This window comes from Panthera uncia, chromosome D2, assembly GCF_023721935.1.
Source record: "Panthera uncia isolate 11264 chromosome D2, Puncia_PCG_1.0, whole genome shotgun sequence".
NCBI lineage: Eukaryota > Metazoa > Chordata > Mammalia > Carnivora > Felidae > Panthera > Panthera uncia.
The window spans coordinates 44,048,397-44,061,826 of NC_064818.1; positions in this window are offsets into that span (position 1 = coordinate 44,048,397).

Below are 13,430 nucleotides of genomic sequence, written 5' to 3' on the forward strand. Positions count from 1 at the left end.
CCTATCCAAATAAATTATATTTAATAGTGTAAAAAAATGATAATATAAACAAATAAATATACAACAACAACATATAAAATGTTTGGACGGGGGACATGATTCAACCCATAACACCATTGTATCTCCAGTTCCTAACAGTGTCAGGCACAAAAGTAACCCAAAAGAATATTTAGAGAGCTAGTGAACAAAGACAGAAATTGGGGTTTACTTTATCCATAGACAGAGTGTGTTCAAGGCCCAAGATTTTATGTTATAGCAGTAATTCTAGGCTAGAAAATCTAAAATAGGTGTTACTAAATGCTCATGTTAGTCATAAAAGCCTTAGTAAAGCTTAGCAAAGGATGTCTTACTTTAAGTTATGTGACTTCCTGATGAACATTCCAAGATAAACCGGTTGTAAAAAGTACCTCTAAGTAAATGAATGAGTTGGACCTACACAGGGTCATTATCCAAACGTAGTTAAATGTGAGGGGAAACCTTGCAAAAGTGATGACTTCAGCTTTAAATGGCTGGTCTTGATCTGACACTAATGAGATGCCTGGTTAGCTATCTGTTCTCATGGCTTCCAAAGGAACATGCCTGCTTCAAGAGACTCCGCTCTTTGCTCTCTGTACCTCTAAGCCTGGGAGGCTGGCAGGGGGGAAGGCGTTCTTCATCCTTTCCCTCCTCAAAAGTGGCTGTGTTTATTTTACTTTTCTGATTAAAATGGTAATGTATTGTGAAGCAGATGTCTAACAATTTTTGAAAGTGAAAAAGAAAAAAATTCCTGGAAACTTTGAGAAGTCTGTGATAGCAACTATTATGATTAAGGTATGTATAATTCCAAACGCCATCAACATACATTTTTACATTTTATTTTATTTTATTTTTTAATGTTTTTTTTTTAATTTTTGAGAGAGAGACAGAGTGTGAGCGGGGGGAGGGCAGAGAGAGTGGGAGACACAGAATCTGAAGCAGGCTCCAGGCTCCGAGCTGTCAGCACAGAGCCCGAGGTGGAGCTCGAACTCATGAACCATGAGATCATGACCTGAGCTAAAGTCAGATGCTTAACTGACTGAGCCACCCAGATGCCCCCATATTTACATTTTATATATGATATATATATTCACCCAAATGAGATCAGGTAAGAGACCTGTTTTATTGCTTGAATTTTGAACTTAATAAACCATGGCCATGAACCTACCCAGAACTACTAAAACATGCTGAAGACTGTGGGTACCACTGTAAGATGTAGCTCTCCCCAGTGCCCCAGCTCTTTGCTGATGGACTTGCATCATTTCTAGTTTTTTGCTACTATAAATACCATTTAATAAAATTCCCCAGTTATACGTATTTTGTTAAACACTTAGACGTAAAATTACCTTGTCAAAATGAGTGCATTTTATCCTAAAGATTTTCTTTTTAAAAAAATGTTTATTTTTGAGAGAGAGAGAGAGAGAGACGAAGAGAGAACAGAAGCAGGGGAGGGGCAGAGAGAGAGGGAGACACAGAATCCAAAGCAGGCTCCAGGCTCTGAGCTGTCAACACAGAGCCCAAGGCAGGACTACAACAGAAGAACAATGAGATCAGGACCAAGCCAAAGTCAGATGCTTAACCAACTGAGCCACCTACGCACCCCCTAAAGATTTTCTTAAAATATCCTTTAGAAATGTTGGGCCCATCCTCTCACCAATAGAGCATAAAAATTGTGTTTACCCACATCTTAGACACAACATTGGACATTTTTCTTTTAAAATGTTCCCAATTTGATGGATAGAACTGATAACTCATTATCATAATAATTTACATTTCTTTGATAATATGATCTCTTTACTGGTCACTTGCATTTTTTTCTCAAGCTTTTTTTCCTTTTTTTTTTATTGTTAAGAATTTTGCAGTTGTTTTCAGTTTTTTTGTTATTATAAGTAGTATTATAGAGAGCACGTTGCATATGTAAATTTTCTTGTTTGAGAATTATTTCTTTCAGACCCAGTTCTACACATGGAATTTCTGGGCTAACGGAAGTGTGGTTCTTAATGTCAGATGATTTTCGAAAGAATTAAATAAGTTTGTTTTAGGTTATTTAGAGAATATCAGCTTTATCACCATCTCTTTGGCTTTAAACGTGAAAATGCAAAAAAACAACAACAAAAAACCCACAACTATTTTATCTCTGTTCTTACTCATTTTTTTCCTTATAAAATATTACTTTTGCAATCTCCATTGCCCCATTTTGAAATTTTAATTCTTCCAATTAGGGATGTACATATATTTTTCCTTTTGCTTTATACTCTGAGAGATTTCTCCCCTTTTATTTTCAAGAATGCCTAATGAATTTGTTGTATTGGCAGAAATATCTGGGGGCGTCTGGGTGGCTCAATCGGTTGAGCGTCTGACTTCAGCTCAGGTCATGATTTCGCGGTTTGTGAGTTCGGGCCTGCGTATGGCTCTGTGCTGACAGCTTGCAGCCCGGAGCCTGCTTCGAATTCTGTCTCCCTCTCTCTCTGCCCCTCCCCTGCTAATACTCTGCCTCTCTCTGTCTCTCAAAAATAAATAAATGTTAAAAAAAATTTTTTTTTAATAAAAAACATATCTGTACTCTCTAGGATGTTTTTACTGTTTTTGTTCTCTTTTCATGGTAGCTTCTTCCTGCTTTAAGTATGTTATTTTTTCAATTTTTGTTTCTTCTTAACTAGCTTTTTCATCTCTATCTATACTTAAATCTTTTAATTATTTTTGTTTCTGAAGGAACAGATTATCAATGCTATTATTTGATGTTAGGTTGTCCATTCCTTGCATTTCTAGCAAGTTCTGCACTATTTGTAGGTTCCATACTCTGCAGGGTTTTTGAAAGCTCAGTGAAAAAGAGAAATTGGTGGGTCACTGACCACTTTATGGTTCCCATGATCCTCTGTTTCTTCTTTCTTTTGTTTTTAAAACATTCATTTTCCGAGCAGCCGAGATGACTATATTAGTTAGGGCCTGCATTTTGCCACAAAAAACAAAATCCACTCAAGAGTAACATAAACATATTACAGTTTTGTTTTCTTTTTTTCCCCTCATGTACCAGATCCTGGTTCAGTGGCTTGGGACTGACAGGATCAAGGTGTCTGATATCTTGTGGCCTTTCCTAATTGGAAACAGACCATGTTGGTTTCTAAGAGGGAGGGGAAGATGAGACAAGGAAGGTGTAACACAGAGCAGAAAGCAAAGCTTGCCGGAAAGGCCCTGAAGACATCTGCTTTCATCTCATTGGCCTTTGAAAACATTCTTTTCCCAGCAGCCCTATAGCTAGAGGTGGTCATGTGACACCATGACTATAGCAGATGCTGTCACCTCCTGTCTATTGCCCACTGTTCTTTCTTACCAATAATCCTTGGATTGTTGCTTAGTCTAGGTGTTTTTTTTTTTTTTTTTTTCTGATGGACTTTTGGGGCATTTAGGGGATGCCATGAATTACCTTACTTTAAACCCCCCTAGACTTGAGCACACAGACTGTTCACAGTTCTTGGAATTTGCTTGGCTGCCAGTCAAGAACTTAGTAAAATATAAATACTACTTTTTGAATACTTACCATATGCTAAGCATTTTTCCAAATGCTTTACATATATTAACACATTTTATCCCGCAACTGCCTTGTGAGATAGATCCTATTATGATACCCACTTAACTGATGAGGAAATTAAAGCACGTGGTGGTTAAGTAACTTGCCCAAAGCCACACAGCCAGAGACAAATGCAGGAAACTGGGATTTGAAGGCAGGCAGGCTGATTTTTGAGCTTGTACTCTACTCAACTGTATCAGTAAGCCATAAGTGACTTTCACCGTCGAGTCTTAATTATGCGATGAGAAGGGATAACAAGCAGGAAAAAAATACACAACTATTTGAAGCCTATACTTTAAAAGGAAAGATGACAGATGTTTGAAGCCAGGGAGTTAAGGAAATCTTTGTGCTGAAGACTGTGTATGCCTCATTTCTCGTCAGTGTAGATGAGGTTAAAAACATAACCATCTTCTTCCTCATTCATTCTGTGTTTGTGGAAACTTCATTGTGATCAAAGCTGTCTTGGGGCAAAGTGTGAGCCCTGCTGTAAACGGAGCTTCTGTAAGGAGCACTGCCTTTCCTCACCAGCCCAGGGCTGTTGACATGGTGCCTGGGGAGTGTTGTTTGATTCTCCTTTGAAGAAATATGTTCCTCATACAATCGCCATAGCATGGCCTGGTGAGAAGACAGAACGTAAAAGGACCCTGTTTCAAGCTCGCTGGAAACTGTGAGATCTCAGTTTCTACAGACTCTGTGTCGACCCAGATATGCTTTGTTTGCAGACAAAATGGTGCTGGCTTCTTCTCACAAAGGAGACATCTTTGGTCTTTTCACAGAACCAAGGTGGCAACTCCAGAAGACTAGTTTACCTTCATTTGAGATCTGGGGAGACTCTCCAGGGCAACTCTTCTCCATATTTAGCAATTTGGATGATCTCCTTCTTTTGGCCTCTCTATCTCAACACCTCTGTGTTGCAGATGAGGAAAGAATCAGAAGGTCAAGCATCTGTAGTTAATTGCTTTGGGCCAGAGTGATACATCATTTCCATTCACATTTCTTTGGTAGGAACTAGCTGTATGGTCAACAACATTTCAAGGAATAGAACTTATACTCCTCTGCATAAGTGAAAGTAGGAGAGAACTAGACATTGATGAACAGCAGCTGCATTGAACATATAGACCAAAGCTCTCTTCATTAGGTTAAGATTTCATCTGGCTAACTTCTGAGCATCTACCTTTAGGCTACCCAGATTCACAGTTATGGGGTGTTGGCGAGGAAGGAACTTGAAGGCCACTAGTTTAATTAATTCTAAGTCAGGATCCTTGGCATCAATCCTAACAAATCAATCCTAACAAATCCAAACATCAAACCTCTCTTTTGCCACTTCCAGTGCTGGAGTCTCACCATCTCATGAACTGGGAAAACTCCATGCTTAGAGAGCTCATCGGAAAATTATTCCTTGTTCTGCACCTATCCTTTTTCTGGCACAATCAGTTCCCAGAATTAGTTCTCTACCTTAAATGGAGCTGGTTTTGTCCATTGCTCCTCCCCCATGACCCTTCCAATGCCCGAGGTCATCAATATGTCTCCTTCCAATCTAGGTTACATACATTCAGTTTCCTACTCCATCCCAACGTGACCTCCATCTTTTCACTGTCCTGATTCCCACTCTATGTATCGCCTCCCTTTAGCGTGGAGCTCAGAAGCAAGCACCATTTCTCTACAGTCTGACTGCTGCCAAATAAAAGGTTATCACTACTCCATTCTGGTTTCTGCACAATTCTGGCAATGCCACCTCAGATAACACTAGTTTTCCCAATAGCCATGTCACACACTGGGCTTATAGTCCATTCAGGCCTATTGGGAATTGACACCTAAGACTTAACCCTCTTCCCTCACAGAGTTCTGTCCAATGGTGTATAGACAAAAACAGATGAAAATAAAAGTGGAAACTCTTTATTAGTGGTTGGGCATGCATCCCAAGATCTAAGGCAGACTTCCCTGATCTAAACTGGAACAGAGACTTTGTTTTAGTTCACCAAGGCTGAAGAGTAACCTCAGTTGTCTCCATCCTATATTGAAGACAGCTGGGAAACAGTGTAAGTCTGACTTAACTCATCCATTTTAGGGTAAAGAAGCTAGAACACACATAGGTGTGCACACACATACACACACACACACAGCAAGGTGCCCTGATATGCTTACAGAAGACAAATCCTGGGCCCTGACCATCTATACTTAGATAGGAGAGAAGGAGGAAGAGATTTCTGGCCATGACGCAGGGAGTCCAAAATAATGGGTAAAATAGACAAAGTGGCCCTGTCCAATAGTTAAAGGCTCTCAGTGAATGCACTTGATTTCATCTTGGTTTCAGATCTTTCCTTTATTTAATAGGATCATTTTGGATCATGAGCTGATGATCCATCAGAGTAACTACCCCGATGGGTTTTGCATTATATGCTTCCATGTCGTGTAATGCAAGGGGGTAAAATATTCCTTACATATGTTCTGATAAAACTTAAATCAACAGAGAAATAAATACACTGTTATGCAAATCAAGTTGGTCTGTCATGGCTTGTTCTTGGTGAACCCATGCTGACTCACCTTCTTTCCCAGGTATGTCACCTTCTTCTATTTAATAGTTCCATTTAGAAACTTCCTAAAAAGCAGTGTCTTATCTTTCAGAACCTATTATTTTCTTCGTTGTGAGCACCAGAACATACATCCACCCACTTCTTCACTAGACTTAATAGACTCTTTAACCTTTAAGGGGTTCTGGGGTGCCTGGGTGACTCAGTTGGTTGAGCGACCGACTTCGGCTCAGGTCATGATCTCACATTTCGTGAGTTCAAGCCCGCGTCGGGCTCTGTGCTGACAGCTCAGAGCGTGGAGCTGCTTCGGATTCTGCGTCTCCCTCTCTCTCTGCCCCTCCCCTGCTCATGCTCTGTCTCACTCTGACTCAGAAATAAACATTAAAAAAAATTTAAAATTTAAAGGGTTCCTTGTGCAGATTAGCAATATATTATATATATTAACAGTCAACATTTTCTCTAAATATACATTTCTAAAATAATCCTTCATAATTATGAATGTGATTGAAATATGAACGAAAAATTTCCCAATATGGATACATTATTAAAAGCCTATTTAATCGAACTTCCCAAATAGTTAATTAAAAGTACACGTCAAATATATAAGATTCTCTTTGATGTCTTAAATGCTTTGTAGTGGAGGCTTATAGCAGTTGTCCATATCTGAATTCTCTCTTCCTGTGTGCAAGGACCTTGCAGTTTGGCATGAAACTTTGGCCAATTCTGGCTGATGGGACAAGAATAGAAATTAAATGCACCTCTTCTGGGCTAAAACACTAACTTGCCAGAAGAAAACTCTTCAATGCCCTCTTGCCCTAACTCAGTGTGTTAGTTGTTTATCACTACATAACAAATTACCTCCAACACTTAGTGGCTTAATATAGTAAATATTTATTATCCCACAGTTTCTGTGGGTCAAGAACTCAGAAACAGCTTAGCTGGGTAGTTTGGGCTCAGGGCCTCTCGTGAAGTGAGAGTCACAATGGTGGCCAGGGCTGTGGTCACCTGAAAGCTTGACTAAGGCTGGAGGATCTGCTCATGTGATGGTTCACTTACATGATTATTGGCATGAGGCCTCAGTTTCTCTCTGACTGTTGGAAAAAGGCTTTAGTTTCTTGCCATTTGCGCTTTTCCATAGGATCACTTGAAGGTTCTCATAACATGGCAACTGGCTTTTTCCAGGATGAGTGATCCTAGACAGAAGAAGGAGGAAGTCACAATGCCTCTTATGATCTGGTCTCAGAAACCACATGTCATTACCACTGCAACACTGTATTAATTAAAAGCAAGCCACCCAGTACATTCTGCACTCAAAGGGAGGGAGATTAGTCTTTACTTTTTGAAAGGGAAGTGTACATTAATTTGTGGTCACATTTTAAAACCACCACACTCACTGCATGTTCCAGGTGAGGTAACTAACTATAAGGCTGTGGAGCCTCTATCAGTCTGGGTCCCTGGGTGACTTACTGGAACAGAGAGCCCTTTGATGAACCAAGATGTACATGGAACATGAGATAAAGTCATTGGGATGTCGAGATTATTTGCAGTTACAGCATAACCTAGGCTGACCTGACTAGTAGTCATTTTAAGATGTAAACATTAACACGGGTGCCTGGGTGGCTCAGTCAGTTGAGCATCCAACTTTTTATTTCACCTTGGGTCATGATCCCAGGGTCATGGGATCAAGTTCTGTCTCTGTGCTGAGCGTGGAGTCTTCTTACGTTTCTCTCTCTCTCCCTCTGCCCCCTCCCTCACTTGCTCACTCTCTTTCTTTCATATATATATATATATATATATATATAATGTATATATATATATATATATCTCATGTATGTATATATATATCTCATGTATGTATATATATGTCTCATATATGTGTATAAATATATATCATATATATCATATATATATCATGTATATATATTAACAAAACCACAATAATTGATATGTAAAAGTGGCCACACAATTACGAATCCCCTACATTGACATGGTTATTATCTTTACTTGTAGTATTCCAAAGATTTCATTTTTTACACCCACATGGGACTTCAGTAATTCTATCAGATCCCAATAAGTTTAGCAGATCTCAAAGTAAATGCATGTATACCACTTCAGAAGACAAGAGGTCGCCGATTCTGATCTAGGACAAGTTTGTATAGTCCACAGTGATCCAAACAAAGTTACTGGCTGAGTTCCTTCAGATAATGAAGTTCTATTTGTTATATCCGGACTTTAAAGCCACTGCTTTTCAAAATCTAAATTCAGAGATTTAGTTTTTTGAAACTTGGTGTCTTTCCCAGAAATGATGTATTTCTAAAAGTTTCTTATGGTTAGCACTACCTAAACTATTGTCCTGTCATTATGATGAATTGGCCTACTCTATAAATATTAACTGGAAACTTAAGTATGCCTTATCAATATTGCATTATAATTAGTAGGGTCATCTTGAGGTCCCATCTATTAGGAGTTGAGAGATGGAGTACGTGTAATGTTCAATTAATTAATTATCTTAGAATACTCTGTGGGATTCTCTGTTTCATTAATTTCTGTGTGGGAACACAAAAGCAATCAATTTCTGGACTTTTCTTCCACCTGCTTATTACGTGACACAGTACCCATGGTTGAGGGATTATTTTCGTTTATTTATAGCTCCCTGTGTTTATTCTTTCTCATCAACAGAGAGGGTGAGAAACAGAACTCTATACTTTGTAAATAGACGTATGCTTCATAGAAAAATAAATACAACATAATCTTCCACTTATTAAAAGCAACACAATTAAACATATCTTAATACATGCGTTCTTCTTTTGCACACATTATATTAACCGTCTTCTTTTTTTTAATGTTTATTTATTTTTGACAGAGAGACAGAGCATGAGTGGAGGAGGGGCAGAAAGAGGGGAGACACAGAATCTGAAGCAAGCTTCAGGCTCTGAGCTGTCAGCACAGAGCCCGACGCAGGGCTCGAACTCACAGACTGTGAGATCGTGACCCAAGCCGAAGTCGGACACTCAACCAACTGAGCCACCCAGGCGCCCCTTGGAGTAACTGTCTTCTTTTGAATGCTATTATGATTTCATGGCCTTCCCCAAAATCATTTGGTGCCAGGCAACCTTCATTAGTATTTTCTTTTTCCCGATCATCTTTGTTGATGGGATCGCTTCAAAGCTGCTGCAACTTTACTGTCATTTTTTGAAAGCGGACATATTTATAGGCATGAAAAAACATCTTCCTTACTCAGTAATACTTTCGCAGCCCCCAGATTTGAGGACAAGAGTCCTGCCTGATTCCTTTTGGTGACAAATAGCACTGAAGACCCAAGTCTGACCCCCAAGGCACACTAGAGCTATGACAGGTTCTGCAGCTGTGTGGCCTGGATTCTTTCTCACCTTCCTCCCTACGAGAACTCTGACAGCATTCAGGTGGCAGTGTTCTCGGCCAGACATACTGACCGGTGAGGATGCTTGCAGCTGAAGACGACCCAGGCTGGCCTGGTCTGGGCTACCATCATCTCTTGCTTGGATGATTTTAGTAGACTTCTGTTTCCTCCTTCCTCCCCAACCTCAATTTTGCTCATAATGTACAGACTCACTCACAGTGTAGCCTGGGTCATATCAGTCTTCTCCCAAGATTCTCCCACGGCCTCTATCCAACAAAGGGAAAGCAACACTCCTACAGTGGCCTCCAAAACCCCTCACCATCTCTCCCACCTACTTGCCTTTCATTTTCCTTCTTGCTCACCCGTGTCCAGAACAGCTGGTTCTCTTACCGCTGGTCTGGGACAGCTAAGCACATTGGGGCCACAGGATTTTGTATTCGCAACCCCTCTGGAGGGAAATGCTGAAATGCTGTTCTCCCAGGGTTTCCACACAGACCACCCTCCCTAAAAAGGTCCTCTCCCTTCTTCATCCTCTCCTTCTCCTAAGCCTGCTCTGCTTTCCTTAACAAAATGCATCGCTGTTTGTTCATTGCTACTCCCCACCAGGTAGGTGCTGAGCCTCGAGGTGAAAAGGGCATGCCTGCCTTGTTCCCTGCCCTGTCCTCAACTCTGAGGACAAATAACACTCAATTCAGAGTAGGTCTTCCATAAATATTGTGGAATGATGGGGCGCCTGGGTGGCCCAGTCTGTTGGGTGTTTGACTCTCGGTTTTGGCTTAGGTCATGATCTCACGGTTCGCGGGATCAAGCCCTGCGTCGGGCTCTGTGCTCACGGCACAGAGCCTGTTTGGGATTCTCTCTCTCCTCCTCTCTCTCTGCTCCTCCCCCACTCCCGCTCTCTCTCTCTCTCAAAATAAATAAACATTTAAAAAATATTTGTGGAATGAACGACTACATTAAACGGATGGATAAAGATGTGGCTCTCCGGGTTGTGATGTGTCGGGCATGCTTTGAACATGGAGCGACACTCTCAGAATGGAATCCAGGTCCTACTCTTCTGCCAAGACTCTGCAATGGCCTCTCCATTCCTACAAAGTAAGAACGAACTTCCATACAGACACCTCCAAAGCCCTGCGTGATCTGAATATTAAAAGCATGCCTTAAACATGAAAAGGAATTAAAGTCTACTTCTAATTTCCCTCAAGGATCCACTTCATTGTTCTTCGGCAAAACAGCAGCGTGTGCGGAAAACCTTTCCGAGTCCTGTGGGATTCACACTCCTGAGGCACAGTTGTCCCACATTGCATAAGCTTCGTGCCAGCTGACTCGCTCCAGGCCTCACAGCCTGTCCTCACGGCATGCTGGGCCTGGTGTATCTCTCAGGGTAGACCACACCCGTGTGACGGCCTTGTGAGCTCTGGTGCCTTCGAGGAGAACTGCTGATGTGAATGACCCATAGGCAGCGCTCGTCCTTCTGTGTTACTGCCTTGGACTCCTTGTATAAAGGTCCACCACGACAGGTGGTGCAAGTGAGAATGACGTCAACTTGGTATTTCTTTCTTTCTTTCATTTTGTCTCACAGCTAACTGGAGCAGGCTGTTATTCTAGCTTAGTATTAGAAAGAGCATCTGACTCTTGACTTTGGCTCAGGTCATGATCTCGTGGTTTGTGGGTTCAAGCCCCTCCTTGGGCTCTGCCCGGACAGTGCAGAGCCTGCTTGGGATTCTCTCTCTTCCCTCTCTCTGTCTCTGCCCCTTTCACGCACACTCTCTCTCTCTCTCTCAAATAAATAAATAAACTTTAAAAAAAGAAAGAAAGAAAGAGCTTCCCAACAAAGAGTTCTAATGGAATAGGAGATTTTAGCAGACAGTGAGTTCCCCATCTAAGCAGGTATTCCAGCACAAGCTGAAGCACGGATTTTACCAGAGTTTCTGGCAGGTATACCAAGAGCAGGCCACATGGATGCTCAGTCAGTTTCCCATCCTGAGCACCGGTCCCACTGCTGAACTCCCTCCTTCTGTGCTCCATTGGCTAAGTTAAATGGCAGTCCTGTCCCTCGAGAAAACCCCGAAAATCCAAGGGCCTGCCCGATTACCAGGAGCATACTCATAACCAAGAGACACCCTCATGACTTCTGCAGGCTCATTTGCAGACAGTGGCAGTGCCGAGGGGAGGGAAAAGCTAGAACCTCGTACCTCCCAATCATACCACATGGACGCCTTAGAGGTCCGGCTGTCCTCCAAACCAATAAAATGAGGTTGATCTTCCCATCGGTTCTCGAGAATGCCTCCCTCCCCGTGGCTCAGTCTAGAGGATTGATATTTAAAAGTTAGTTTTGGCATCTGCTGGTATACATTCCTTCCAGATGTTACCCAAAGGTCCCAGGCCAGTTGAACTGACATGCAAGGCTCAAGAAAGTCCTACGACTTTGAATAGAGTCGCAATTGGCAGTGAGGCTACACTGTGCCTTGAACAGGGTTTTATTTGCTGAAAGCAGCAAAGGCAGTTTTAGCCTGTCCTCAACTCTCTACTGGCCAAAAATATTATTTACATTTAAAGAAAAATAATCAACTGCTTTTTTTGGTGCTCACACTAATTTTCCCTCTGTTTAGACTGGGGTCAGTGCAGCTCTGTTTTCAGCTAACCTCGACATCCCCAGCCTTCTGGTCTCATCTCTAATTAAAGAGATAGGACCAATGGCATTTTCAATTTCTTTAAAAGTGTTCAATAAACAAGCGTGCATTTCAACATGCAGCATTCTATTTATTCTAACGCCATTCCTCCCTTCATATTCTATGTCTTTAAGGGACTTATCTCCACCACCACCACCACCCCCCACCCCCCACCCCCCCATACACAAGCTTTCACATCTGACATTCATCCCAATTGGATGGGATGGGGATCCTGAGTTGAAAAACAGTGTCTCTTTTAGCTCGTCCAAATTCCTACAGAAATGAACAAAGTGGAACCTGGGAGTTCTTGGCTGGAAGGAATTTGTTGATGGAGATTAGGACCTAATGTTCTTCTTTCAGTTTTCAAATGTAGATCAAGAAACCGTCTGATTCTGGAAACTACCCTGTAGGAAAGATGGAAGAAATAATTTCTTTGTCACAGGGTCTGGGATGTCATATTTTAAACATGCGCAAGGATCTGTGCTTGCAAAGGATTTTTGTTTTAACATATTTTTGGAGCCATAAATGAGCTCAGTTACGTAAGTCTATTGGTACTTGCCTTCTTTCTTGGGCTGAAAACCTGATTTTGGAGATTGAGGGTGGGGAAAGAGAAGAACATTTCAAATTGTATATATATATATATATATATATATATATATATATTCAAATTGTATATATACACACATATTTCAATCTCTCACCTATTCATTTTGTGGCAGATTGGATTTCTGAAGACAGGTACAACAATATCATCTGTCCTACATTCTCCTCTACAATGTGACTTTGCCACCTTCACATGGACAGGTGTCTTCTCCTCTTGAATTTGGTGGGCTTATGAAGAAAACAGAAAGGAAAACAAAAAGACAATGCAGCTTCCTCCTTCACTGGAATGCTAGTACTGGAGACCAGAGCTGCTGTGTAAAAAGTCTGACTGTCCTGAAGCTGCCATCTTGTGGGGAAGCCCAGGGGACATGGAGAAACCACATGTAGGAACTGAGTGAAGGGGTCATCAGATGATGCCAGCCTTTTGCCATCAAGTCACTCCCACTTTTTCCAGGCTTCCCAGCAGAAGTCACAAACCTCACAAAGGAGAGATAAACCATCCTACTGCATTGTGACTGAATTCCAGACCCATAGCATCCATGGGCATAATACAATGGTGGTTTCACACTACCACATTAAAATTTTATTTTAACATTTATGTATTATTGAGATACAGAGAGAGACACAGCAAGGGCAGGGGAGGGGAAGAGAGACAGAGGGAG